General features: G+C 40.8%; 1 long non-coding RNA gene and 2 other non-coding genes across 7 annotated transcripts; 2 read left to right on the top strand and 1 right to left on the bottom strand.

The window, feature by feature from the left end:
• The first annotated feature begins 292 nt into the window (after positions 1-292).
• TRNAS-GCU (transfer RNA serine (anticodon GCU)) lies at positions 293-374 on the top strand. The gene has a single exon. It is a non-coding gene; the product is annotated as a tRNA-Ser (tRNA).
• A 6,460-nt stretch (positions 375-6,834) lies between these two features.
• On the bottom strand, positions 6,835-6,916 carry TRNAS-GCU (transfer RNA serine (anticodon GCU)). The gene has a single exon. It is a non-coding gene; the product is annotated as a tRNA-Ser (tRNA).
• A 4,941-nt stretch (positions 6,917-11,857) lies between these two features.
• LOC149647429 (uncharacterized) lies at positions 11,858-26,059 on the top strand. Of its 5 annotated transcripts, none has more exons than XR_016371939.1 (4): positions 11,858-12,024; positions 12,258-12,315; positions 25,153-25,392; positions 25,849-26,059. It is a non-coding gene; the product is annotated as an uncharacterized LOC149647429 (long non-coding RNA). The 5 variants fall into 5 exon arrangements; XR_016371940.1 differs by lacking the exons at positions 11,858-12,024; positions 12,258-12,315 and adding exons at positions 14,947-16,433; positions 17,470-17,747; XR_016371941.1 differs by lacking the exons at positions 11,858-12,024; positions 12,258-12,315 and adding an exon at positions 14,459-14,778.
• Positions 26,060-26,092: the final 33 nt, after the last annotated feature.

Here is a 26,092-nt window from a genome sequence, read left to right as displayed (position 1 = left end):
TTCAATCTGGAGTTGAATGTTCAGAGAAAGGCACGAGTTTTCATTTTGAACTGAAGATAAAATGACAGCGTCTTGGTTCAAACTTGAATTAAAAATAAGGCACTGTTGCTACACGCTGAAACGGAAATGGGACCACCGGTACAAGCTAAAATCTTAGCAAATGTCATCGGTTTAAAGATGAATTTTCATTTTTTCTAAACAGTCGTTACGAGTATGGTGGAGAAATACAAGTTAAGATGCGAACATTGACGTTACAATTATTTCTAAAAATAATTAAGTATTGATAAGTGTAGACGGGGTGGCCGAGTGGTTAAGGCGATGGACTGCTAATCCATTGGGCTCTGCCCGCGCGAGTTCGAATCTCGCCTCCGTCGTTTCATCCGGTTTGCAGGGCTCCCAGAGTACCTATAAATACCTATAATTCTGAGATGGTCCTGTAATTCGTAAATTTATCCTATTTTAGCGAGATTACGTTTGACCAGAAGTGGTATGAGACTAGAAGTGAAGGGCTCTAGCATTGGTAATAGATCCTGGCACTAGTGAACAAATTTGAGGATTTTATGCCGCTTCCATCGCGCCTACACTACTGAGAAAAAAATTGGTCGAGTTCCAAAAACATTTCCTACCCCCTTCCCCTCAACCTAAAGCGGCCGAACACGAACGCGGCTCCTTGAATCTAGTTCGGCCGTCTACCACCGCGAGCGTCTCACGTTTTGGAGGCAAAAATTCTGAAACCGCCACTAGAGGGCCAACCGTTTGTGTTTTATCAAGTCTTTTCACTAATGCCGAGTGAAGAATTTGGTTAGCTCAATACTTCTAGTATCATACCACTTCTGGTTTGACCAGACACAAAAATCGCGGAGGGGTAAGTAAGCCCACCTTTCAGGGGCAAGGGGATCGGCGGGTCAGCCTACTTTCCAGGGGCAAGGGGATCGGCGGGTCAGCCTACTTTCCAGGGGCAAGGGGATCGGCGGGTCAGCCTACTTTCCAGGGGCAAGGTTATCGGCGGGTCAGCCTACTTTCCAGGGGCAAGGTTATCGGCGGGTCAGCCTACTTTCCAGGGGCAAGGGGATCGGCGGGTCAGCCTACTTTCCAGGGGCAAGGGGATCGGCGGGTCAGCCTACTTTCCAGGGGCAAGGGGATCGGCGGGTCAGCCTACTTTCCAGAGGCGGTTTGTTTTGAACACGAGTTCATGCAAAATGATTAAACCAATTTTGAGCATAGACGGGGTGGCCGAGTGGTTAAGGCGATGGACTGCTAATCCATTGGGCTCAAATGCTTCAAAGGTGAACTTCGTATCCGTTTTATGGCATTGAGAAAAATGTATTCAAATTTATTAAACTATTTTACGGTCCAGTCGCAAGTTCGCAACAGAGCACAATTTCAGTTTAAATCAAAACTATTTTAATAACCATAGAAATGTTATAAGAAATGTTTTGCAGTTAGAAAATTAGAAATAGAAAATAGTGAATTTGTTTCCTAATCTTATTCTGTTCCGCTTTCTTAATTTTCCAGGAGAAGGATTTTAGGAGAGGGGGGGTTAGGGGGTTGGGAGTCGCAATGCTCTCTGGAGGGATAAAAGTTTTAAGACAAATAAATTGAAAAATTCCTCGGGAGATTGAAATTCTTTAATGCGACCTTAGAACTTGTGTTGTTTTCACCCAAAAGCTTGTCTTTTTCTCGCCTGAGCGACGTCGAGCGCAAAAAACATTCCGTAATGATTTTCCGCTTTTCTCGACTGTAATGACACTCCCCCTTACTACCCCCCCCCAACCCCAATATCTAAGAAACTAACCAAGGTAGAACGAATAAAGCTCGTGTCACATATTCGCTATTCGGGGAGTACCGAGCGACACTTTATTGCGCGCTAACCCCCAGCCAAGTGCATCCTATAAACTTTAACAAAAGTGTATAGATATAAACACAAAAAGTACACTGCATTAACAATTTCCTAGCTGCCTTTGGCTGTAGACGACATGTGTGAACTGAGAAGCGAACTAACTACTCTCCGCTCAACCGCCTACAGGATCTAACCAATCAGGGAAGAGCTTCTTGACGTCATAGGCTTATAGAAAGTAGTATAAATGATGCAGGCGATACAAACGTTAATTTTTGGTACTACTTTATGAGCCTATTCACGGCTTGTTCCCTGTGCCACGGAAAGGTAATCATACGCAGACGGGGATCGACACTATTCTGAGTGGTAAAGGAGTTCGGGCTTCTCATATTGCACGGCGCGAGCGATAAGTTTCAACGAAGTGTAGGCTACTTTTTGGTTTTTATATCTATATACCTTGGCTATAGAGCTATCTCAGTTATGACGTCAGTGTCCAGGTAAAACGTCACAGGATTTTCTTTGGCAGTGTCCGCCATCTTTTGTACGACTTTGGTTCTATGGGAAAAGCATGGATGACGTCACACAGGGGCTTTTGAGATAGCTCTATTGGCCCGCAACCGAGGGGTCGGACGTTTTGGAAAAAGTATACGCAGGAGTCCATCACACAGGGGGGTTATGGACTTCTGGTATACGGGATTTCGAAATCCAATTTGATTTCTTAGGATTTCGTTTGATTTCATCGGATTTCACTTTATTTCATCGGATTTCGTTGGATTTCATTTGATTTCGTCGGATTTCATTTGATTTCATTTGATTTCGTCGGATTTCATAGCATTTCGTCGGATTTTGCGAGTTCTTTTGAATTTGGATTTCGTGAATTTTGTAATGGATTTCACGATTTCTTTACTGATTTGTGATTTCGTTGCGGATTTCGGATTTCGTTGCGGATATCATGAATGAGCGACCTCCGCCCGCAACTCATTTGAAAGATGTTAAACGACAACATTATGGAAACAATTTTTTGGGTAATGGGTAAAGAATATTTATAGTCTGGATAGCCATTTTTGGACTCCTGGATGTTGGTAGTCGTGCAATATTGATTTTGGGCGCAGGTTTTGGCGTCACACCCTGTACATACAAAAGTGTTATCCGAGAAAAATGGAGGTATTTCGTTTCTCGGATTTGAGATATCTTATTCTCATAACGGAGAAATGCTTGGTTTCCGCCGATTCCCCCCCCCCTCGGCCGGCTCTACTCGACTCGAGAAAAAGATGTGGCTAACAACTGGGTCAAATCACGCCGCGCATGAAGATATCTATACCCACAACCGAAAACTCTCGCTTTCATAGATACGTCCACAAGAACCCGCTCTCTTAACTGGTCCGTAATAATCGCCTCAAATATTTTTAGATGAAATAGGGTTTTATTGTAAGAGCTAGTGGTAACAAAATGGCCTCTCACGAAGACAATTTACACGATGTTTGCGCCCGGAAGCCCCGATAACGAATAAAAATGGTTCATGATAGACATGTTCCATAAGTATGACCAAAAACGGATTTATGGGATAAGAACGTCGGAGTTAGCGAATTCACTCCCCATCCTCGCATACTTTATTGAGAAACTTCGTCTGCTTATATTTTGACTCCACCCACAAATTCTGTATATAGCTACTTCTAGAGATCGAATTTGTGGGTGGAGTCAAAATATAAGCAGACCAAGTTTCTCAATAAAGTATGCGAGGATGGTACTAGAAGCTAAAGCTACGATCCGACGTTCTTATCCCATAAATCCGTTTTTGGTATGACACTATCTATACATGTTCGTAATGCTACTGAGAGACATACAGCTCGAGCTAGTTCGAGAACAACGGAAGCGAGAATTTAAATTTTACACTCGGTGGTTAATTTTGCAGGACTTTACATTTAATCTGCATTACTAAGCCTTTGACAGCGCATCACTCACCAGGCGTCGCTTTACCTCGAATCTATGACCTACCTCACTCACTTCATGACAAGCTCCAGTTTCTAAGTTACCAGTGACAAACTTATGGTGAATATGTGAAAAGTAAAATCAACTTTGCAGTTCACAGAGTTCTTCGTTATATTTGTTAAGAAACGTCGGCACCCGGGTCTGTAACGCTTTTTGTATCCATCTAGGCAAAATATATAAAAGTTGGTTCGACGTTTGTATTAGTGGTACGAGACTAGCGTGTCGAGCATCTCTCCGTAAAAATAGAGCCGCCGCCACGAACGGCGTCGCCAGCGGGCCAAAGTCCAAGGATAACCGCCATTCCGTGACACTACTCCTAAACGATTGACCCACCCTGCTCCCTTACAACGACTAATTGCCCACCGACTCCCTTGACCCCCCCCCCATCACCGACCGGACCACAAAAAGGAACACACACATTTGACTTAAAATTCGCAGAATCCACAATTTCAAAACGAATATCGAACTATATATTCCATCACGTTTCGCCTTGACCTTTGGCCGGCTGTGTTTTCCAAGCAGCACATCATTTACCCTTCTTAATTTATTTTAATAGGATTGAGAAGTTTTGAACCAAAACGTTAGTTTTTTGTGAGAAAAAAGTTACTTTAAAACCATGGATATGGGACAATACTAACGAGTTATGGATTCCCAACAAGACCTTAGTGCTGGCCACCAAATACGTGTTGCATCCATGAATGTGAGATGATTGTAAATCGAGGCGAAAGTAGCTACGTCTTGTGATGAAAAGGAACTAGGGTTGGTACTGGTAATTGGGAACACTTTTTACAAATCTTTGAATAACTTTCGTGGCGCTAACGTTAGACACCTGAAACTTTCAGGACATGAAATTTGATTCTTTAGACACAATTCGCTATGTTTTCAGCTCTTTAACTCTTTTAAATTTTGCACAATATCCTATTTCCTAAACCCCTTAGAGGACCCCAAATGTGAACAATCGCTGGTAAATGGGAACACCCTGACTCTAAATAGTGAACGCGGGACCCAAATGGGAACACCAATGCTAATCAAATGGGAGGAATAAAAATAGGCCCTAGGAAAAAAGCTACCAATACGTAGGGCCTAAATTCATGCACCTGGATTAAAGTTTACGCAGATTTGATAAGTGATAATAGGATAATATAGTTAAAAACAATACCTGAGTCAAAATGCTCACTAATTTGTTGAGAAGTCACATTTTATTCGCCTCTAGCATAACAGCTGACTCGGTTTGCCGTTTTCCCGCCCAATACGTAGTGGTAGCTATGGCCCTCTTACGGCTAAATTGAAAACTTTGCTAAAGGCGCGAAATTTGAGTATTTTTTGGGTCAATGATGTATTTTAAAGTTAATATTATCCGAAAGTAGCTTGTTTACACCACTTTTACGTTTAATCTTTTAGTAAAATAGCTTAAAAATGATTCTAATTATCCTCGAAACGTCGTGTTCCCATTTGCAATTTTTACTTGGTTTTTTCCAACTCTATTTTTGAATCGAATTCCGAATCGAAACGAGAGATTTTAATATCAATTTTATAGCTAAAAACGTGATCTATCTAATGGTTAAAGGTTTGTTATCGTGGGATTATTGTAACTCTCGCTAAAGCTTATTCCCCGACGGTATTGTATCAAGAAACACCTAAAATTGGCATCAACTTAAGTTGATGAGTCCGAGTTGGTGCGTATATTGGTCCGTATCTTTCATCCACGTATTCCTACAATATTCGGACCATTTTTATCGTAATCCTCGATATTCAATCTACAAATTGAGCCCTTTTAAAAGGAATTTGAGCCATCCAAAAATTTGTTACAAAATTTTAAAGAAAAAGTGTTCCCAATTAGAATCGTTCCCAATTACCGGTACCAACCCTATATTTCTCTGGAGAGTCCAGAGTGTTGGTTTTGAATTTTCGCCCATGCGCCAATAGAACAATACGACTTTCCTTCTCACTCGAGAGGTTGACAGGGGCTGCGAGTCATATTTTTGCGCTAAACGAAATGCATAGTGAGACTTAAGAGATAGTAATTTAGCGTTTATACATATCCATGTTTAAACCACCTCGTGACGTAAAACCCTTTTTCTGTGAAACTTCATGACGATTTTGACTTCATTTTACGAACTCTTAAATATTCTCTGGAAAGCTCGCTCGATCACTAACTTGTGACGATACATCCTTTGTAGAAGCTATAACGTCACTTCTAGCATAGTCCACTCGATCACGCGCATCACGACGCAAGCTGTTATAGCGCGAGTAGCGCAGCGTCCGTGAGCGCGGATCAAGTGGGCTATGCTTCTAGCCAATAAAAGTAATCAAATCTTGAAATAGGCCTTGATTCATTTGTTATCCAATAAAACCATGCCAGGGATCGTAGCAACAAATCTGGAAAAAAAAACGAACAATTGGAACTTTTGATGGATGTAACGCGGGTCTAAGTTTCGGCTCTACGAAATAGGTGTCGAGGCTTTTGTTGAAAAGTGTCGGACCCCTCTGTAGCGGCGGGCGACGAGAATTAATGCGCTTTGTTGAGTTGTCGATTTCAGATCGAAGTTGGTTCGTAGTACTGCGTAGTCCATTTCGAAAAGAACAAGCGTTTGTGCCAGCAGCGCCTCGTGTTACCAATGATAAATGGGTCACGCCCACCAACTTCTTTCTACAGATTTCACCAATAATCGTCTACGGCCCATGCAGCTATCCATTTCCAAAATAATAGTCAAAGAAATTGTTATAAAACTGCAGAGCTTTAATAAAACGTCATGGAAAAACTTAGGATCATCAAGTTCCCCGTTTCGTTACGTCTTCAGCCAACGGCAGACACTTACAGTTGTATACTATAGGAAGTGGTATTTGCTGATTTTGGGTGAAAAATGAAACATCAACATCAAGTGTTGTTTTAGACAAAAGATCTACAGTTCAGCACAAATTAAATGAAATCAGTAGTTTACTATGATAAACCAATTAACGTAGAATTCGGGTAAAAGATGATTGGGTATAAAACAAACTGGGTAAAACGACGGAGGCGAGATTCGAACTCGCGCGGGCAGAGCCCAATGGATTAGCAGTCCATCGCCTTAACCACTCGGCCACCCCGTCTTCGGATCAGCGTGGGAAATAAGGCGGTGGCACAGGGCAAATGACCAGTTTATAAATTGCCTGGACCAGTTTAAAAATTAAATCGGAGGGGGGTCAGTGGTCCAAAGGACCACTAAGAAAATTCAAGGGTAACCAGAGTCCAGACATTATCTCAACTATTTTAATTACCCACTTCGTTAGTTTAGCAGACGACGCGCCCTGGTCAATGGTCATGGACCAGTTTATTTATTCCAGGCCAGGGGGGTCGCTGGCCCAGTGTCCAGTTTAAAAAATATCCTTATTTACCACCCTGCTTCGGATTATCAGACGGTGGAGAGATTCGACATTGGACGATTCAATTCTGAGATTCTTGATATGAAATCGTTTTTAGGCAAATGTGCAATGTATTGAGGCGCGCGTTTGAATTAATTTTTAGTCCAAGTCGTTGTCGATGAATGTTTGCAAGAAGTGATTTTAGGCTTGCTTGCGTGTTTGGGGGTGGGGGTGCGGGGGTCTGTGAATGATTCCGCTCCGTTGCAATCTTTCGAGCTTAAGGTATAGAAATTTTTATCGAAAAATCCGCTAATACGACGCGGAAATTCCCAAAGACGGAATAAACGAAAGAAAAAAAACGGAATATTCCCCCGGCCTTAATATTGATTGCTTGAGCAGTTCGCTTCAAAGGAATACTGAAACCCTCCCCTAGAATCATTGGTATACCAATCCAGGGATGCTTTCATATTGAATATTTTCTTTTATGTTTCGAGAATTGAACTGAATTAAATTGTTGCGTTTCTAAAACCCGCGAAGTCGCGACATATCATTAGCCTAGTTATAAAAGCTTGTCACATTTTGTTAATTGAAATTTTTTTTATTATTATCATTATTGCACAAAACTATATTTTGAACACTTAACGATTTGACTTTGCTCTACACGACCAATTGGCCATTACTTAAATACTTGCCGTGAAACCATCGCAATGGGGATGGACCGCCGTATTAGGCTAGTTCCCACGGGCCAACCAAGAATCAACGCCAGATGGAGCTCGCTGAAAGAGACCCATCGACTCACAATGCCACTTGGGATGGGGTGCTTCTTGGCGCGAGTAAACTACCCTTAGCTGTTTACTTTTCCAATTACATTACAGGAATGGACTGTAGAACTGTTGTTAAACAAGCAGTCTCTAGACTTGACTCTTTGAGACATTGTTCCCATAAATATTGATGGACTTCATGAACTGCCACGTAGCATTCGCGTTTTTCCAACACGATGGCGCTAAATAGGGTCTAGTTCCGAAGTAGCCCACCCGCCTTTCGTCCCGAGTATTCCTCCCCCATTTTTAGCGTCCCACCAGACCCAATCGTTTCCGAAGTTACGGCGCGTATTTCTCTCAGAATTCGTATCCACCTTCTATAATCTTTGCTGAAACTGAACTGAAGCAATCCATCAGTTTAGTCCCTAAACTGAAACCGAACTGAACTGTGGGAAACCTTAACGACAAGGGCGATTCCACTTTTGCTTCATCGTTACTGCTGGGTTTCAATTTGAGTCCGCGTGTGTGAGTCTCCCTTTGAGAAATCAGCTGCATTGACTGGTTTGTGGGGGTGGCAGGCGGGGGGGGGGGGTTTGGGGAGTTTAGGCGTTGGTGTTAGGAAATATGAATAATGCAAAAGTACCCATGATTTTTTTTTGGTCGGACGCGTTAACGGCATTGGGGTGAATTTCGTTCGTTGCCCACTGATCGTGTTTTACAGCCGATCCCCCAAGTGACTGCCTCCGCCGCTCGCGTTGAAAGATTATAATAACCGCTAATAGAAATATGGCTGGCAACCCCGCTCCCACCCCCACATTTACTCGTGCTTGCTCAAACGTGTCTCATTCATTTCAAATATGTATTGCATTGCATTGCATTGCGCTGGTTTTCCAATATGAAATAGATGCAAAAAAATTCGTCATTCACACCGGGACTTTTGATCCAAAAAGGTTGTTGGGTTTTTTTTGGTTAAAAGAATATTCTTACAAAAATATTTTTTTACAATTCGACACACATTGTTTATTAATGGGTGACAAATACTACGCGAAAGTATGATCTCTGACCCTTGGAAGTAAAAGGGCGTTTCTATTTGAGTATCTACAGAAGTGAGATGAGACTAGAAGTACTGAGCTAACCAAATTCTTTACTTGGCGAAAGTGAATATTCTTGATAACACACCAACGGTTGGCCCTCTGGTAGCGGTTTCTGAATTTTCCCTCCAAAACGTGAGACGCTCTCGGGTGGTAGACGGGGGCCGAACTAGATTCAAGCACCCGCGTCCGTGTTCCGCGGCTTTAGGTTGAGGGGAAGGGGATTGGAAATGTTTTTGGAACTCGACCAATTTTTTTCTCTCTAGTGTAGGCGCAGGGATGGAAGCGGTGGCATAAAATCTGCTCAAATTTGTTCACTAGTGCCAGGATCTACTACCAATGCTAGAGCTCTTTACTTCTAGTCTCATTTTACTTCCGGTATCTGTAGACTCAGTCGCGTCTATATTTTGGGGCAAAGAAATCGGAAACAAACGCGTTACGTTTTCGCCTATTGTCGATATGGAGCGTTATTATTATCTACAACTCGGTTTCGAACTTCTGCTGGTTCTATGAACAAAAAATGAACCACGCGGACATAAACCGATTGTTTACGTGTATTTATTTAAACACACCGATAAAAGGTCACCGATAAAAAAAATTTAACTGTATAGGTCAAATTTTTTTGGTTATATTAGCTAGAAATTTAGAAATCCAAATGTACATACGCGGTCCACATTGTCACCAGCTCAAACGCTCTAAAAATTAGAGAGGCAGTTCCAAATGAGATAGTAAGATTAGATTACCACTGTCATGCAAATTTGTTTGGGTCAAGCGTCTAAGGTGAGTTAGTACGTTTTAAACCGTGCTTTTTATTTGAGTCGAAACAGCAGTGTTTCCCAAACCCAAACGTTGTCTGAGCAGTGAGATTTGAAAAAAAAAAAGTTTTATTATAGCTCATAGAGTAAATTGGCATAATTTATTATTGTACAACATATATGCCACGAGGGTGGTAGTCTATTATTGGCCTACAAATAGCTCATGACTGTCTCTAGAGCCACGTTCACACTTACATGGGAAACCGGTTCGAAGCGACTCAAATCGCTTCAAAAATTAAGTGTCAACAAAACTGATACTCGAGAAGCTAATTACAAACACTGGTTTCTTGAAGTTGCTTCGCGAACCAACTTAAAGAGGCTTTGGAAGCTAGTTTGTAGTTTTCAGGGGTATTTCACCTGGGATGAGACTAGTATTAAGCTGGGTATTTTCTCCGGACTTAGCAGACAACACCAACGAAAAGATAAGCAGACAGCACTAACAGAAGCGTCTTAAGTGTGTACCGAGTCTGTTGAAATCGCTCCGAACTACCATTAAAGAGTGTTTCAAAACTGGTAGGGCAGACGAGTTGTCAACCGGTTCCCGTGCAAGTGTGAACATAGCTTAGGAGTCTAGTCGAGTGACTTTGTGGTTTAACACAGGCTAAAACAATCATATTTTTGCCAAACGGCCATTTTGATCTGCGCTAAAAAATTTCATAAATTCGAAAAAAATAAGTGAAAATCGGATACGTTGAATTCAATTAAAAAATTAAGTTTTATTGTGGTGACTTGAGTTTACAAGTTTAGGTACTTGCTTCTTGCTCTGACTTAAGACGACTTTGCAAGATGTTTCTGATAGGAAAGCGTGTACGTACATCGAGGGGGTAGACACTTTGGATCTCTTTGTACACCTGAGTTCAAAAGAGTTCAGCTTTGACAGTGCATTGAGTTCAAAGCACTCGGAACTCAGAGTTCAGCTTTGACAGTGCATTGAGTTCAAAGCACTCGGAACTCAAGAGTTCAGCTTTGACAGTGCATTGAGTTCAAAGCACTCGGAACTCAGAGTTCAGTTTTGACAGTGCATTGAGTTCAAGACATATTGTACACCTGAGTTCTCAAGTGTCTACCCCCTCGACGTACATGACTATATCTTTGGGGGGAAATCTATATTTGTCGGTTTCTTTTCAAAGGGAGAGGGTCTTGGCCGGGTCCCTCGACGCCATATTGATCCGCTTGGCGTTTCTTGGTCTACTGCGTATCGGGGGGGGGGTTCGGGGCGGGCGGGGGCTGATCTATCGCCTAATTCGGGATAAACGAGCGACGAGGGCTAAGCCCCTAAAGACCTGTATAGGATTCCGCCAGCCAGCGCCAATGGGGATTTAAAAAATTATGACGCTAAGCTCAAAGAAAGTCTCAAGCGAGGGACCACTCACTGCTGTCTACTTTGAGTTACTTAAAGAAACATCCTTTGAAGTCCAGTATACTGTTATCTTATTTTTGAGAAAGTTCTATGTCACAATTCGTGAATTTCCAAATTTGACCGTACTGCACGCTTGATGTTAGTAACACCGTAAGCGAATAACCCTCTTTAAGTATCCATCATTTGGTCTATGGCGGAACGACTCCTACTCCCTTCCTTTACGTCAGAGTCTAAGAGAAATCGGGAGTTAAATATACTAGAGAGATTTTAATTTCCCTAGTGGCGCCGTTCGTGGCTAAGAGCAGTATATACGGGGGTGTCCGGACTCTCCTGGGTGGAATATTTAGTTTAGTGTCAATGTTTTTATCGCTGGTTTTGTCTCCCGCTAGACATGTTGGGGGAGAAAATGTCTGTAGGAAAACATGGCCGGCAATTTTGAGATTTTTCTTATCACATTTCGCGTGTCGTACTAAGAGTACACTAAAGAAAAGGCTTTCGCCGCGGTTGTGTCTCATATAATCTAATACTAGATCGGGATGAGACGGATTATAGCCAGTAAGGGGTAGAGACTTGTCCCCTAGTACAGATCCCATTTAGACGTATAAACTTTATGGTAGATAATCGATTTATGGTAACGAAAGAAAGTATAAGATACGGGTAGTATAGAGAAGTAGTCTCACATTTTGTTGGTATCCATGTCATGGCGTTGAGAGTTATAGAGCTCTGCCAATGGTAAAGTAGTACGTAGTGGTTAGTCCCTCATTATGACTTGGGCCGTCGTTTGAGCCCCAAAGAACCTCGATAAATATTGCATTAAAGAAGAAAGTCGGTGGATTTTTTTCCGCTCTGGTTGCCTTTCTACATTTTATTATTTAAGAATAGAAATTTCAAACTTTGGATTTTATTCGTCGGCACGAACCCCCCAGGGTGGGGGGTCCAGGGGGGAGGGGGGCTAAAGTAAACTTTCAAATTTCCAAGCTGAACATATAAAGCGTGCCAACCTAATCTTCAAATCTATTAAACTTACTTTACCTTTTATTCTAAGCTAGATTTTTTTTTCAGTTTCGAAGAACTTCCAATGGAAAAAGGACCACTATTGCAGCGATGGCTACTTTATACCGTAAGTTAATTAGTACCTCACTGTTAATTAAAATGTTATAGTTTACGCCCACCAATTAGTTACCATTATCTGCAGGATTGCGCTGTAGACGTACCAGTGTTTCCCAATTAGGTGTCCCATGTACAGGGGTCGTACGGTTCCTGGATAACCTGGATAAGTCAGGGATTTGGAAAATGGGGGGGGGGGGAAGTCAGGGATTTCGTTTGGTATATGAAACCATGATTGCTTCGGGCAATGCTAAATATGTGCTGCAGGTGTAATTATGAAGTAGACTGGTAAACACGTACTTAAAGTGTATGAGATGCTTCGTTTGAAAAACCTCTGATTTATATAGCAAAAGATAGAATTAGTTACTGTGAATTCAAAAATATCAAGCTTTTAATTGACTCCCATTTCTGTTGGTTATTTGGCCGCAATATGCATTTGAAAATGCTTGATTTGAAATCCACTTTTTAAGAAAGGCTAAAACGTTTCCCTGTTGGGTGACGTCACATACGCGAGATGGTGCCATTCTCTCCGCTATCAGACCCAGAGTTTGGACAGGGGAGAAGCATGGACAAAGCTCGAGACGCGTATACCTCGCGCGTATAGGATTCCCGCCCTTTTTTCCCCTGACGTCATAGTGATGTCATCAAACGGGCGAACAAGCTCGACAAGACAACATTGTTGATATATCGAAACTGAGTTTTCGTGATTTTCAAATGGATTTCATAAATAGAAACTTTAGTTAAATTATATTAAAAACATGATATTTTGAAAGTAGAGACTTGAAAGTGTAATATAATACCACTTTCGTGCTATGAAATTGTAAATTGCCATACCGTTTAAAATGGTCCCAGGGATAATGTTAAAAATTTGGTCAGGGATAAGCTGGAAAAGTCAGGGATTTTCACTTTAAAAATTTCGTCCGAACCCTGATTGTGGAAGCTGCCTTATTTGGGTGTTGGATTTTCCCTAGGGTCAATTTAGCGTCTGACAAAGTTCATTAAAATGGGGAATGGATGTTTAGGACGTTTTTAGAGTAGATGAAAATTCAATAAAGAGCTCGAATGTTTTGGCCTTAATTTTCGAAGTTCATCTCGTAAAAAGTAAAAGACTGTGGTGGTTTTTCATTGAGTTTAAAAGAGAGCGTTAAGCGCTTTTGGAGCTCGTTTACGCGGGATACGGATGGCCGTCGGGTCGTAAAGTTCAACCCTAAACCCCCCTCAACCTGAGCCAAGATGAATGACGCCTAAATTACCCCCAACCCTTCCACCAGCGCTTCCAACTCTCACGCCTGGTTTTCACCCAACCGAAATTAAAAGCAAAACTATGCCGTGAAATTTTCGGATCAATTTTAAAATTGTGTCAAAAAACGGCAATGTCAAGTGGGTGGGAAGTCTATTATTTGCGTAAAAATGATATTGGTTAATTTTGTCCATTGAGTCTAGTCTTTAGTTTATAGGATACTAGCTGCTACCCTTGGCGTCGCTCGCGTGTAATTAGAACTTCCATCAAAATGATACAAAGAATGGGCAGATTTTCCTGATGACTAATATTTTTGTAGCACCCTTGGAGCGGAGGCACTCGACCTTGCCCGTCAGCCCCTAGGGATGCATTTTTTATTACTTTTCACGCGGACATTATTCCATAAAGAAGGGTTTTTAAGTTTTTGGCCGCCATTTAAAAAGATGGCAACAAATGGAACCCGAAAGACCATTCAGCCAGTCTATAGGTTAAAGGAAACCAGTGTACTAAATATTTGCGAAATCGGTTGAAGCGCGCAGACTTTGTTGCGTAGAGAAGAGTTTTTTACATTTCTGGGCCCCATTTTAATAAATGGGGCCCAGAAATGTAAAATGGCGGCGGATTGGAAAATGTTTTCTTTGTACGCGCCTACTACTTATGAGTAACGTTCCAGCAAATTTTCAGCCTTCTAGGGCAAGCGGTTTGGGCTGGGCGTTGATTATCAGTCAGTCACTCAGGACTTTAGATATGGAAGTTGCATCTCCTCTTTAGTCTGTACAAGCCTTTGACAGCGCTTCATCGCAATCGATATTGTCTTGGCGAGGCCTACATTGACTGTTCAGAGCGTTCAGCTGCTATGAAATTGCTCTTCCATAACCGGGGGGGGGGGAATAAACACGTTTCGTTTTGGCTGCAGGTGATGTTTTGGCCGTGCAAACCAGCCTTTGGCCTCCGGCGGCGGCGGCGGCGTTTACTATCAGGCGAAAAGCAAGCGCAGCGGGGCCTGGGGGTCCCTAAAGTACCGTTGGGAATTTTAATTTTTCCCTCAAACTACCGACATTCGGGACTACTTATTACTTTAAGAGCGGCACCATAGCCAAGATGCCCTCCTCGCCTAGGGGTTGGACACTCGCTCAACAACAACAACAATTACCCAGAACCTCCTTCGCTGCATGAACGACTCTCGTATTAAATTGTTGATGGCAACAATATTGCGACATACGACTGTCTAGTCAGGTTTGAAATCGCGGTCTTAAGGGGTTTGTGAACAAAAGTTTAAACTCTTCAGTAAAAATAAGTTTATTAGTGAAATGTTCCATACTTCGTGATGATAGAGGCTTACAGCTCAAGCTAGTTCGAGAACGACGGAAGCGAGAATTGAAGTCCTACACTCGGTGGTTAATTTTGCAGGACTTCCATCTTCCTATTTAGTCTGTACTAAGACTTTGACAGCAGCGCCTGACCAGGCGTCTTCGCTTTACCTCGAATCTATGACCTCACTCACTCACTTCATGACAAGCTCCAGTTTCCAAGTTACCTGAATTTACAAACTTATGGATGGAACATATCTTATGGACTTATGATAGGATTCATTAACAGAATTGACAGAATATATTTTCAAAGAATTGTATGTCATGAGAAAGTTCACAAATGTCCGTGTAAATGAAGAGGTTTAATACGGTCTGGATTTAAAAACATTGGGAAACACTGAATTAAGAAACTTAGTAGCAACTAGCAAGTGTCCTTTCCCTCGGTAAGGGTATTTTTTTTTCTGGTTTATCCTTTATAATGTGGCGGAAAAACAAGAGGAAAGTTTACGCCAAAGTGATTAAGGAGTTGCCAAGGCTTAATGCGAAAGAAAAAGCTTCCCCCACCTCCACCCCCGCCTTACACCTTTTTAAAGATGCGAATCTGGAGAGTATGCTCGAAATGACCCGCTAACCTTACGGAATGAACTCGCAGAAAATTGCATTGTAATAGATAAATATAACAAAGTCATTTCTAGTCATTATTTAGTTGACTCGGAATAGACCGAGCTCAGTGTTTGGCGTTTGTTTTGGAAGTTAACTAATATGATACATCTTAATTTACATGTGGGTTTTTTTTAATTCATTTAATAGAAACTTGGTTGTTTTCACTGTATTACTACGATAATTTAATTGTGATGGTAAAAATAGGATTTTCTTAGCCTGTGCTAATCAAGACTCTTAATATTTGTAGACCAAAATTGGGCTTGAAATAACAAAGTGGTATACACATTTTTCAGTAATATTTTATGTTAATTCGATCATAAGTTTATAAGATATGTTCCATAAGTCTGCCATTACCTATACTTAATTCGTAATACTAGGGACTTTACTGAGAGCTAGTTTTAGAAGGACAAGCGAGAATTTGCCGCTTTCCATCTTCCTATTTAGTCTGCATTACTTAGCCTTTGACAACGCCTTACCATGCATCGCTTTAACTCGAATCTATGACCTACCTCATTCACTTCATGACAAGCTCCAGTTTGTAATCAGTGACAAACTTATGGCCAACATATCTTATAAACTTATGTTCGATCTATGAACAATTTAAAAGTTAATTTTGTGAAACACCGTTTCAAATTAGCTCCTGACTCGTGACCTTTTATTGTCGCGCATTTATAAAAAAACGCAAACTTTTATTGCAACTTGGATTTAAATATCGAGAAAAGAAATGCTGAAAATGAAAAAGTAATTTTTCACGAAACATTTCTTTCAAGGAGCAAAGAAATTTGTTTTGTAAGGAACATTCGTTTGGCTTCGAGGGCTTTAACAACCAGAAGCATATGTTTTTGAAACGGATCCGTTGTTCGCCGCGGGCTATTGTCCTTTTAAAACGTATTTAACTATCGAAGAAAGAGAACTTTGGTAATATATCTTCTTTGTTCCGACGAGAAGAAACCGAGAGAGAGAAAGCCACTCTCTGTAGCGCCTTATTTTTCAGTTTTAGCATAAGCGTATTAACATCCATGAAGTACCCATTCGTGGCTGTTCGCTGCCATGCCTCTTTTCCTTCACTACAGCGCTCCTACGAAGTCGGATGCTAAACGTGCACGAGAGCTTATTAGCTGTTAGCGCCACTTGTGGTTAAAGAAAGAAGGTTATCTCACTCTCTCTTGGGTGCGAGTTTTGTACAGACAATTTTTAAAGAGGAAAATAAGAGGTTTTATATTCAGCCCTCGGGTTTCGTACTAACATCACTTTATATGATATGTTCCATAAGTATCACACTACATTTACTTCTTAAATGCTAAAATTTATGCTGAGAGCTAGTTCGAGAACGACGTGAGTAGAGATTGAGTCGGTAATTTACCTTCCGTAAATTACCGGTAATTTACCAAATACCGCGTAAATTACCGATTTACATCTTACCGTAATTTTAAAATGGTAATTTACCGGTTAATTACGTAAATTACCGCGGTAATAATCCTGTGAAAGTATAAAATACCATAAATTACGGTAATTTTTGTTATTCCAAAATTTTAATCGGTAATTTACCGGTAATTTTTCGGTAATTTACCCGGTAAATTACCATTTTTAAAAATTACGGTAATTTCACATCTCTAGACGTGAGAATTGACTTCACTCCATTTTACAGTCCATTTTCCTATTTAGTCTGCATTACTAGGCCTTTGATAGCGCCTCACCAGGCGTATGTCGCTTTACCTCGAATCTTTGACATACCTGAATTCATGACAATCTCTCAGTAACCAGCGACAAACTTATGGTGAACATATCTTATGAACTTACAATACTTAGATCACACTGAAAATATGCATTGAAAGGTGGAAGGGTTGGCATGGAATGTTTTGTGGCAGTGACTATAGGCAGAGGGGGGGGAGAAATTAGGCTTCTATGCCATTCAGTCGTAGATACTTAGAAGATAATTCGCTTATGGTTTTAGTAATACAGCAAGGATCTTCTCTGTAAAAAAGATCCAAATAGGCTGAGAACGAGACGTCGATAGTGGTGCGATAGACACAGTCGAGGGGTTCCACTTTTAACTCGATGGCTATCAATAACGGCAAGTAGAAATAACAAAGACAGGGACTGAGCAGATCTTAAACGGCTATCATTTTGCCTCTGAGCATGGCCAACTGTGTACAGTCCCTTTCGGCAATTTAAATTTCACGCTCGAAGACTGGCCAAGGCTTAGATACTTATTGTTTTTCCTTCTTTAGGGTAATGTCAATTAACTTTAAACGTTGATTGTTCGCTAATTAATGCACAGAAAAATATGAAATGTGCAGCTCAAAAATAACTTGACCTTTGTATTCTAAGTTGAACCACGAAAATATTTGCTAAAAATATTAAAATTGCTCCGCTTCAAAAATAATATTCCCATAAGAAGCATTAAGAGAAAAATCTGTGTTGGTAGCGATTCAGAAGGTCTATTTGGATTTAGAGAGCGATCCGAACTGCTAATCTGTCTCATTAGCGGTTGAGGTACAGGTCAGTTACGAGTGGATCGCCTCATGGAAAATGGAAATCCGAGCGCGATCTGATCTAGATCAGAGTGAAATTTCAGACCTCCTCGAGAGCACCGCAGATCAGTAAATGATCAGTATTATGTCAAAATTTTCATTTTAAATACAGATACGTTTAAAGGCCTCTTCAGACGACACAACTTTTTGCCTGATTTAGATGAGTCAACTGAGTTGAGTAAACTAGTTGGGTCGTGAGATTAACAGAAGTTGAACCACCAAATTATAAATTGATCACTGACTGAACTTTTTGACCCATCTTTTTGAGTAAAGCGTTGTACAGTCTGAACAGGCTTTAAGACGCGAAATCTTATCTCGACAATGCGAGTTAAGATTGCGAGAGTGAGTATCCCCTCGGCGATGGGATCTCCTTAGTGCTTATAGGATATACGCGGGCGAGCGGGGGTTGGGGTTGGGGTTGGAAGGAATTGGGGGTTCTGTGTCTTTTTCGGATGGATCTCTTCTTGTTTGGTATGTAGTGTAGTGCCCTCGAGATAAATAACGGGCAACTGTAAAGCCCCTTCCAAATTGGCATCCGTACACGCTTTCGAGGTAGGCGCCGCCCATCAGCCCGTCCACCCACCCATCCACCCGCCGGCAAAGTCACCCAAAACTTCGCTATCATCGATAATGCACAAACACCCCCTCCCCCCGACCCCCTCACCCTCTATGGTCGATAAAAAAGAAAAATACACTTTCATCGAAAGCCACAAACAGCCGTGTTCAACAGCGGAGAAGTGGACGACTTTTCAGACCATACAACTTTAGACTCAACTAGATGGGTCAAAAAGTTCAGTGACCCAAAAAATTGGTTTGTGATCGATTTTTAATTTGGTTGTTCAACTTCTGTTCACAAGACCCAACTAGTTTTCTCAACTCAAATTGACTCGTCTAAAGGCCTTTTCGGACGATAGAATTTTAGACTCAAGTAGATGGGTCAAAAAGTTGAGTGACACAAGAATTGGTCAGTGATCGATTTATATTTTGGTGATGATTCAACTTGTCCAACTTCTGTTCACAGGACTCAACTAGTTTACTCAATTTAAATTGACCCAAATAAAGGCCTTTTCAGACGATGCAACTTTTGACTCAAGTAGATGGGTCGAAACGTTGAGTAACACAAGAATTGGTCAGTGATCGATTTATATTTTGGTGATGATTCAACTTGTCCAACTTCTGTTCACACGACCTAACCAGTATACTCAACTCAAGCTGACTCGTCTAAGGGCCTTTTCAGACGATCCAACTTATGAGTCAGATTTTACTGATAACATTTTTGTAGCACCCTAGGAGCGAAGGCACTCGGCGTTGCCCGTCAGCCCCTAGGGATACTCATTTTATATTCCTTTTCATGTGGACATAATTCCATAAGGAAAGGTTTTTTAGTTTTGGCCGCCATTTAAAAAGATGGCAACAAATCGAACCCAAAAGACCGCATTCAGCCCGTCTATGGGTTAATGGAAACCAGTGTACTAAAAATTTGTGAAATCGGTTGAAACGCGCGGACTTTGTTGCATAGAGAAGATTTTTTACGTTTTTGGGCGCCATTTATTAAGATGGCGGCGGATTGGGGGGAAATCTTTCTTAGTACGCGCCTACTACTTACGAGTAACGTTCCTACAAATTTTCAGCCTTCTAGGGCAAGCGGTTTGGGCTGGGCGTTGATTATCAGTCTGTCAGTCAGTCAGGACTTTGATTTATATAGATATAGATTTACCACTTTGGTATAAGACGACATGAACACTGGTCATTGAATCCCCGTAGTTTTCCCCGTAGCTCGGTTCGGTTTCGGGCACCAGATCGGATAAGTATCCTCGATATAGCCAGGCCCGCTTTGCTTGTTATTGCAAAAAAAAAAAAAATGGCGAAACTTTTTGCGTCGAACAAAAAGCGGCGTTTAAACTTTTCCTAAGTACACTTCAAAAACACGAGGCCGCTTCGTGCTAATATAGCGGGCGAGGCGAGGCATGCCGGGACCGGACCTTATTCCGCCTCTCAACAATCTACCATAGAATTTTATATCAAAGCAAGAATACTTAAAAGTTTACCAACTTTTTTCAAAATGAAAAAAAAAGAAGAATGGCAAAGGAAAAGCCGGAGTAAGAAGGGACTTCTCGGCCTTATTAAAATATTGAAGGAGCTCCGTAATGCAAAATTGATATACGTTCTTCAAAATTGTGTGCAATTTTAAAATGACGTCGATTTATGGTCTAAAAGATGAAAAATACTTCTTGTGTCTCGTGACTCCCGGCAAAGCGATTTGAAAAGAAATAGATAATATCAGAAGTGAGATGAGACTAAAAGTGAAGAGCTCTAGCATTGGCAATAGATCCTGGCACTAGTGAACAAATTTGAGGATTTTATGCCACCGCTTCCATCCCTGCGCCTACACTAGAGAGAAAAACAATTGGTCGAGTTCCAAAAACATTTCCTAACCCCTTCCCCTCAACCTAAAGCGGCCGAACACGAACGCGCTCCTTGAATCTAGTTCGGCCCCCGTCTACCGCCGCGAGCGTCTCACGTTTAGGAGGGAAAATGGAGAAACCGCTACCAGAGGGCCAACCGTTGGTGTCTTATCAAGAATATTCACTTTCGCCGCAAGTGAAGAATTTGGTAACCCCGATACTTCTAGTCTCATCTCACTTCTGATAATATTGTTTAGACCAGTGTTACCCAGACGCTGTTTGTCGCGAGGTTTTCAGATCCACTTCGTCAATTTCCAGAACAGCGAAAGTTGTCAATTGGGTTCGTAGACCAAATTGACACTATGTTGCAGAGAAAAGTGGGGTTTGTCATTATTGGCCTACACATGATAGTTCATAATTCAATGTCTTTTGGAGTCTAGTCTATAGTGACTGCTTGTTTAACGCAAGTCGTATGTGAATCATATTTATACCATCACATTGAAAGGGCAAAGACAAATGTAGAAATTTTGGAAAATACAGTTCTGAAATTCAAATAAAAACTTAGAGCCTCATCGTAGATGTACATCATACGATGTGGCTAAAAATTACGAATTTTTGATAAACCCGTTAAACTATAAGTTCATACGATATGTTCCATAAGCTTGTCACTGGTTAGTGAGAGCTTGTCATGAAATGAGTGACGAAGGTCATACATTCAAGTTAAAGCGACGCCTGGTTGGTGTGTCACAGTCAAAGGCTTAGTAATGCAGACTAAATAGGGGAAGATCATGGAAGTCCTGCAAAATTAACCACCGAGTGTAGGACTTCAATTCTCGCGTCCGTCGTTCTGGAACTAGCTCGAGCTGTAAGTCTCTAGCATTACGATTTACGAAGCATAGGAAGTGTCATACTCATGGTAGGAACACATCTTATAAACCTATGATTAAATCAAGCGCTTTAACAAATAAAAGATATTTAATTTAACGTGCTTTGTAAATACATTAATATATTAGCTAAACCGTTTTTTTTTCTTTAATTTTGATATTTCGCGCTTTGACAATTGCATGGTACGATGACTTGATTGTTGAGTGCGGTCATTGGCTAGCGAGGAAGGCCATATATAGATCACTTCGCGCATGAGAAACACTTATCTGTCACGTATTATGATCACTTCAGTGCTTGGATGAAACGCAGTGAGAGGCTATAGCTGCAGTCAATCATTTGGTGGGTCCGGGGAACGGTGCTAATTCTCCGATGGAGGCACGTGGCACAGTCAGTCTGTTGTTGTTGGGTTTATATCGCTTCACTTTGTATCCTAAATAGGTGATTAGCAGAATAGCGTTGATCAAAATATAAATCCATAGAATTGCGTCCAGAACGCGAATCAACGGGTTACTTTCGAATCGAACCATAGTTTGAATTTTGCCCGTTGACTCTTAACAGCCAAGTGCATTAGTTCCTACTATCGTTCTGTCAGTTGGCTAGAATTTAATGTTAGATTTTATTTATGATAAATTTCAAGTTTTAAACAAAAAAACTCAGCTGATTTTACGATAAATACGAGGCAGTTTACAATTTGAGGTTTTGCCATGGTTTCTTCAAGAATGGTTATGGAGGTATTAATCGCCTTGCAGGTGTTTTCCAAAGCACATATTTGCACTTATTTTGCTGATATCAGGGATAGGTTTAATTTTAGAAGTAGGAATGGAGAACGGTTAGTATTTACTTCAGTTATTCCGACTCATAGACCACCCAGTATAGACTCACCCCTCCCTCCAACACGTAGCGAAAGGTTTAAATTATCTTATTGGCTCACACACAGCTACGTTTTGATGACGTTGCTGACGGGGACGCCGAAAATACGTAATTCTTTTTTACCTCTGTCGCTATGACCCTCCCGCCTCTTCTTTCATATCCCCCCCGTCCTGGTGAAGGGGGTCCGTGGACTTTGACGCTCGCCCACATTACTCGGTTCTCCATTCCTACTTCTAAAATTAAATCTATCCCTGCTAATATCATACAATTGTATCTAGAACAATTTCTAAATTTGTATTTGCCCAATATACGGCAGTTGAAATGTTCTGTGGTAATATGAAATATTTACTAGGTACTTGTTGACTAATTTTAAAGTTCATTTTTAATTCTTACGTCATAGCTTTTAGATAAAAACTGGGCTAAAGGCAAGAAAAATCAGTAGGTACCATTTCCGCCTTCGACAAACTTTAAAGCTCAATTCCATAACCATTTACTTCAAACCATCTTGGTTATTTCAAAATTTATGATAATTCTAGAAGGAAAATTTTTGCAAAATAATATTTTCATCTTTTTCCTTAATTAAAAAGTGTGTTTTTGTTTTTTGTTTGTTTGGGCGTTTCGAAAGAGATATAATTAACCTTCAAATGAAGGTCAAAGTTAAAACAATCAGAATTCCGTTAAATAAGGAAATTACGCCAAAAAACGCAATAAAATCCCTTAGTTTTTAGCCACATCGTAGTATACGATGAGGCTCTTAGTTTGACCCGAGCCGTAGTAGTAGTTGTAGTTGTAGTTGTAGTGGCCGGGGTTGTCGCTTTCGTTATCGTTAGATTTTAGCTTAAAAGGAACTCGATAGTACCTCAACTCACCAATTAGAGATTTTATTTTAATTAAAATTTTTCACATCGCACCCGGGTTGCTGGCGTAGCGGTAAGACACGCTACCACTGAACCATAGAGACTTGATAGAACATTCGAGTTTTCATCCTTTAGTTTATCTCTAAAGTGTCGGGAATGGGGGGGGGTGGTACCTCTCTATCTGTGGGGTCGGATACTTTTGAATTTTTATCTGTGGGGTCGGACACTTCTTTTTTAGGATCTTTGAACTGTTTTCTTTTTATTTCTGTGCTAATTAAATAGATAACGATGTGGCTGCTATTACGAGCCCTTGGGTCGACTTGTTTAAATCAAGACTCGACTACAAATGTTAAGAGTGTTAAGCCAATCTGATGATGACTGAAGTACCAGATATTGAAATTTTCCTTCCCAAATTTTAAAGAAGACATTCTTATAAAAAATTTAATTTCAGGCATTGTTTTAATTTAAATTCAAAATAATCTGAAATCCTTATTTAACCACCATTTAAAATATAATTAAATCAAATAATTTTACTGCTATTCAATTTACCCACTGGTTAGCCTTTTCAAGAACGAAGCCATTTTCCAATGAAATTAATTATTTTCGAGGTATTTCTTTATAAAGGTGGACCTTATTTTGGTACGTACACACAATCGTGATGAAATTGTGGATATGGGACTTTATCAAGAAGTTATATCTAGTATCTCAGAGAGAAGGTATAAATTCGCCAGATTTCCAGCTCTTTATCTCCAGTCCAAACGTAGCCTGTCCGGAGTTAATCCCCGCCACCTCTAAATTGCAAGCAGCATCTTATTGGTTCTTGAAAACTCACGTCAGCGCGACGCCACTGATAGCGAAAATTACAGTCATATTTTCCGACTGAGGAGAGGCGAAATAGCCCGGTGGCCTCCTTTTACTTCCCCCCTTGTATTTTGAAAGGGGGACTGGGACTATGGCGCCCGGCGAATACAAAGGCATCTTATACCTTCTCCCTAATAAACTAGGTATCACTTCTTGATTTTATCTAGAGTGAATCAATCGAAGCTTCAAAGGACAAAATATCACAGAATATTTTTGACTCAAAATGGCCCGCAAAACACCCCCCTTTATTTGGGATGGACTTACAAAAACATGCTGTATATCTTTGAAATTGTTGTTGAAATTGAAGATCATAAGATCAACAAGAAGTTGGTTGAGTTTTTCTCTTGATTGGGACGGAGGAGACCAACCCTTAGCATATTAAGTCTGTTAAAAAGAACTTAATTTGGACGAGTCACGTAGCTTTCCTCTAATTAAGCAGAGTTTTATGTGAGAAATTTGGTGTTCTTAAAAACAAGTATCATAATACGGGTATTTCAAAGTGGGTGAGGGTAAAGAGTATTGAGAGTCTAACATCAACATAGACCAGATACACTTCCCGGTTTAAACCCTAGCAACATCCGTTTGCCAAACTAGTAATAACAAAAGTCTATAGAATAAATATAAAAAGTACACTCTCGCCGTGTAATGTGAAAAGCTCCCCCCTCCCCTTTATCCCTGAATAGTGTCGACCCCCTCCGCGTATGATTACCTTCCCGACCGTGGCACAGGGAACAAGTCGTGAATAGGCTCGTAAAGTAGTACCAATAATTAACGTTTGAATCGCCAGCATCATGTATTTACTATTTTCTATAAGCCTGTGACGTCAAGAAGCTCTTCCCTGATTGGTTAGTTCCTGTAGGCTGTTGAGAGGAGGAGGGTAGTTTGCTTCTCAGTTTACATGTCGTCTGTCTATAGCCAAAGGTTGCTAGGAAATTGTTAATGTAGTGTACTTTCTCTTTTTATATCTATACACTTCTGGTAATAATTAGTGGGTGGGTGCATGAAAGTGTTGAAATAAAGCGGATAAAATTGTTTTGATTCTCAGTTTATTTTTAGGGAATCAGTAACGCGCTTTCGTTTTAATTTCTGATAACAAAACAATCGATAATAAATAAAACAATTCAGTTTTCCAATTAATCGCTCGATATGATAATACGAGGAAGTGTAATGAAATTATTCGGAATTTCTGGTTAATTAAGAATATGTCATCTGTAATGTCCAATAGATTGGCTTGGATAAGCATAAGCGGGCGACGCAATCAGCCAAAAAGCTAGAGTGACATCATCCGTCTTATTTAAAGAGCGTTCGTTTGGTTATGAAAGTATCATATCCTGCTTCAGGATGCGTGCTGTTACATTATGGAGCGTTGTCGCCATATTGGGGACTGCTGTTACAACGGGACTTCATGCCCGAGAAATCGCCAAAATAGATAAAGATGATCGCTTGCATTCTGAGGAATACCAAGGTTAGTACCAACAGAAGAACATAATACTTCTCCTCGAGAGAAAGCGGGGTAAGTGTAACGTCATTCTTCCCAACATCATTCTCAACATTTGCAGCAAGGTTATTAAACCGAATCGCATACGCGATAAATTGTTCCCCCTCATCATTACTTTATCTATTAGCGCTTAACTATTTGCCAAGACGCATGCGCTTGTGCAGACTTTTGTCCCACGTTAAGACAATCAAGGTTTGTGCCTACTTGATTGCTTAGGGTTTAGTTCTGACGATCGGTTATTGAGTTCACCCTAGCACGGTGCGATGTCCATTTGAAGTTTGATGAGCGGGTGATGAAACAAAAAGGGGTCAGCCTGGGAAGAATCACGTTACGTAACTAAATTATATCCCCTTCTGGTACCACGCGTGCGAATTAAACTTTATTGTGGAAATTTGAACCAGTCAACTCACTTTGACATTTTAGCATTGGGAGAATGCTTCGCCAACACGGCGTGCTTTGGAAAAAATACCCTATGCGACCCCACAACAAAGGAATGCGTTTGCTCAGATGGTTTCGTTGGAGAATTCGGCTCGGGACTAGATTTGAACTGCAGAGCACTAGAACGTAAGCTAAACGTTAATCTCGAAATTTAGACCCATCGCTCCTCTTTTGACTTTTAACAGCGAATGGATGCGACGAGTTGCGCTGGCATTGCACGGGCGCAAAT

Source organism: Phalangium opilio, unplaced genomic scaffold (genome assembly GCF_054372755.1).
Source record: "Phalangium opilio isolate 3A_F unplaced genomic scaffold, DU_Popi_V2 ptg000089l_1, whole genome shotgun sequence".
NCBI classification, from domain to species: Eukaryota; Metazoa; Arthropoda; class Arachnida; order Opiliones; family Phalangiidae; genus Phalangium; species Phalangium opilio.
The sequence above is the reverse complement of the archived record's forward strand: the minus strand, read 5'-3'. Positions and strand labels throughout refer to the sequence as shown.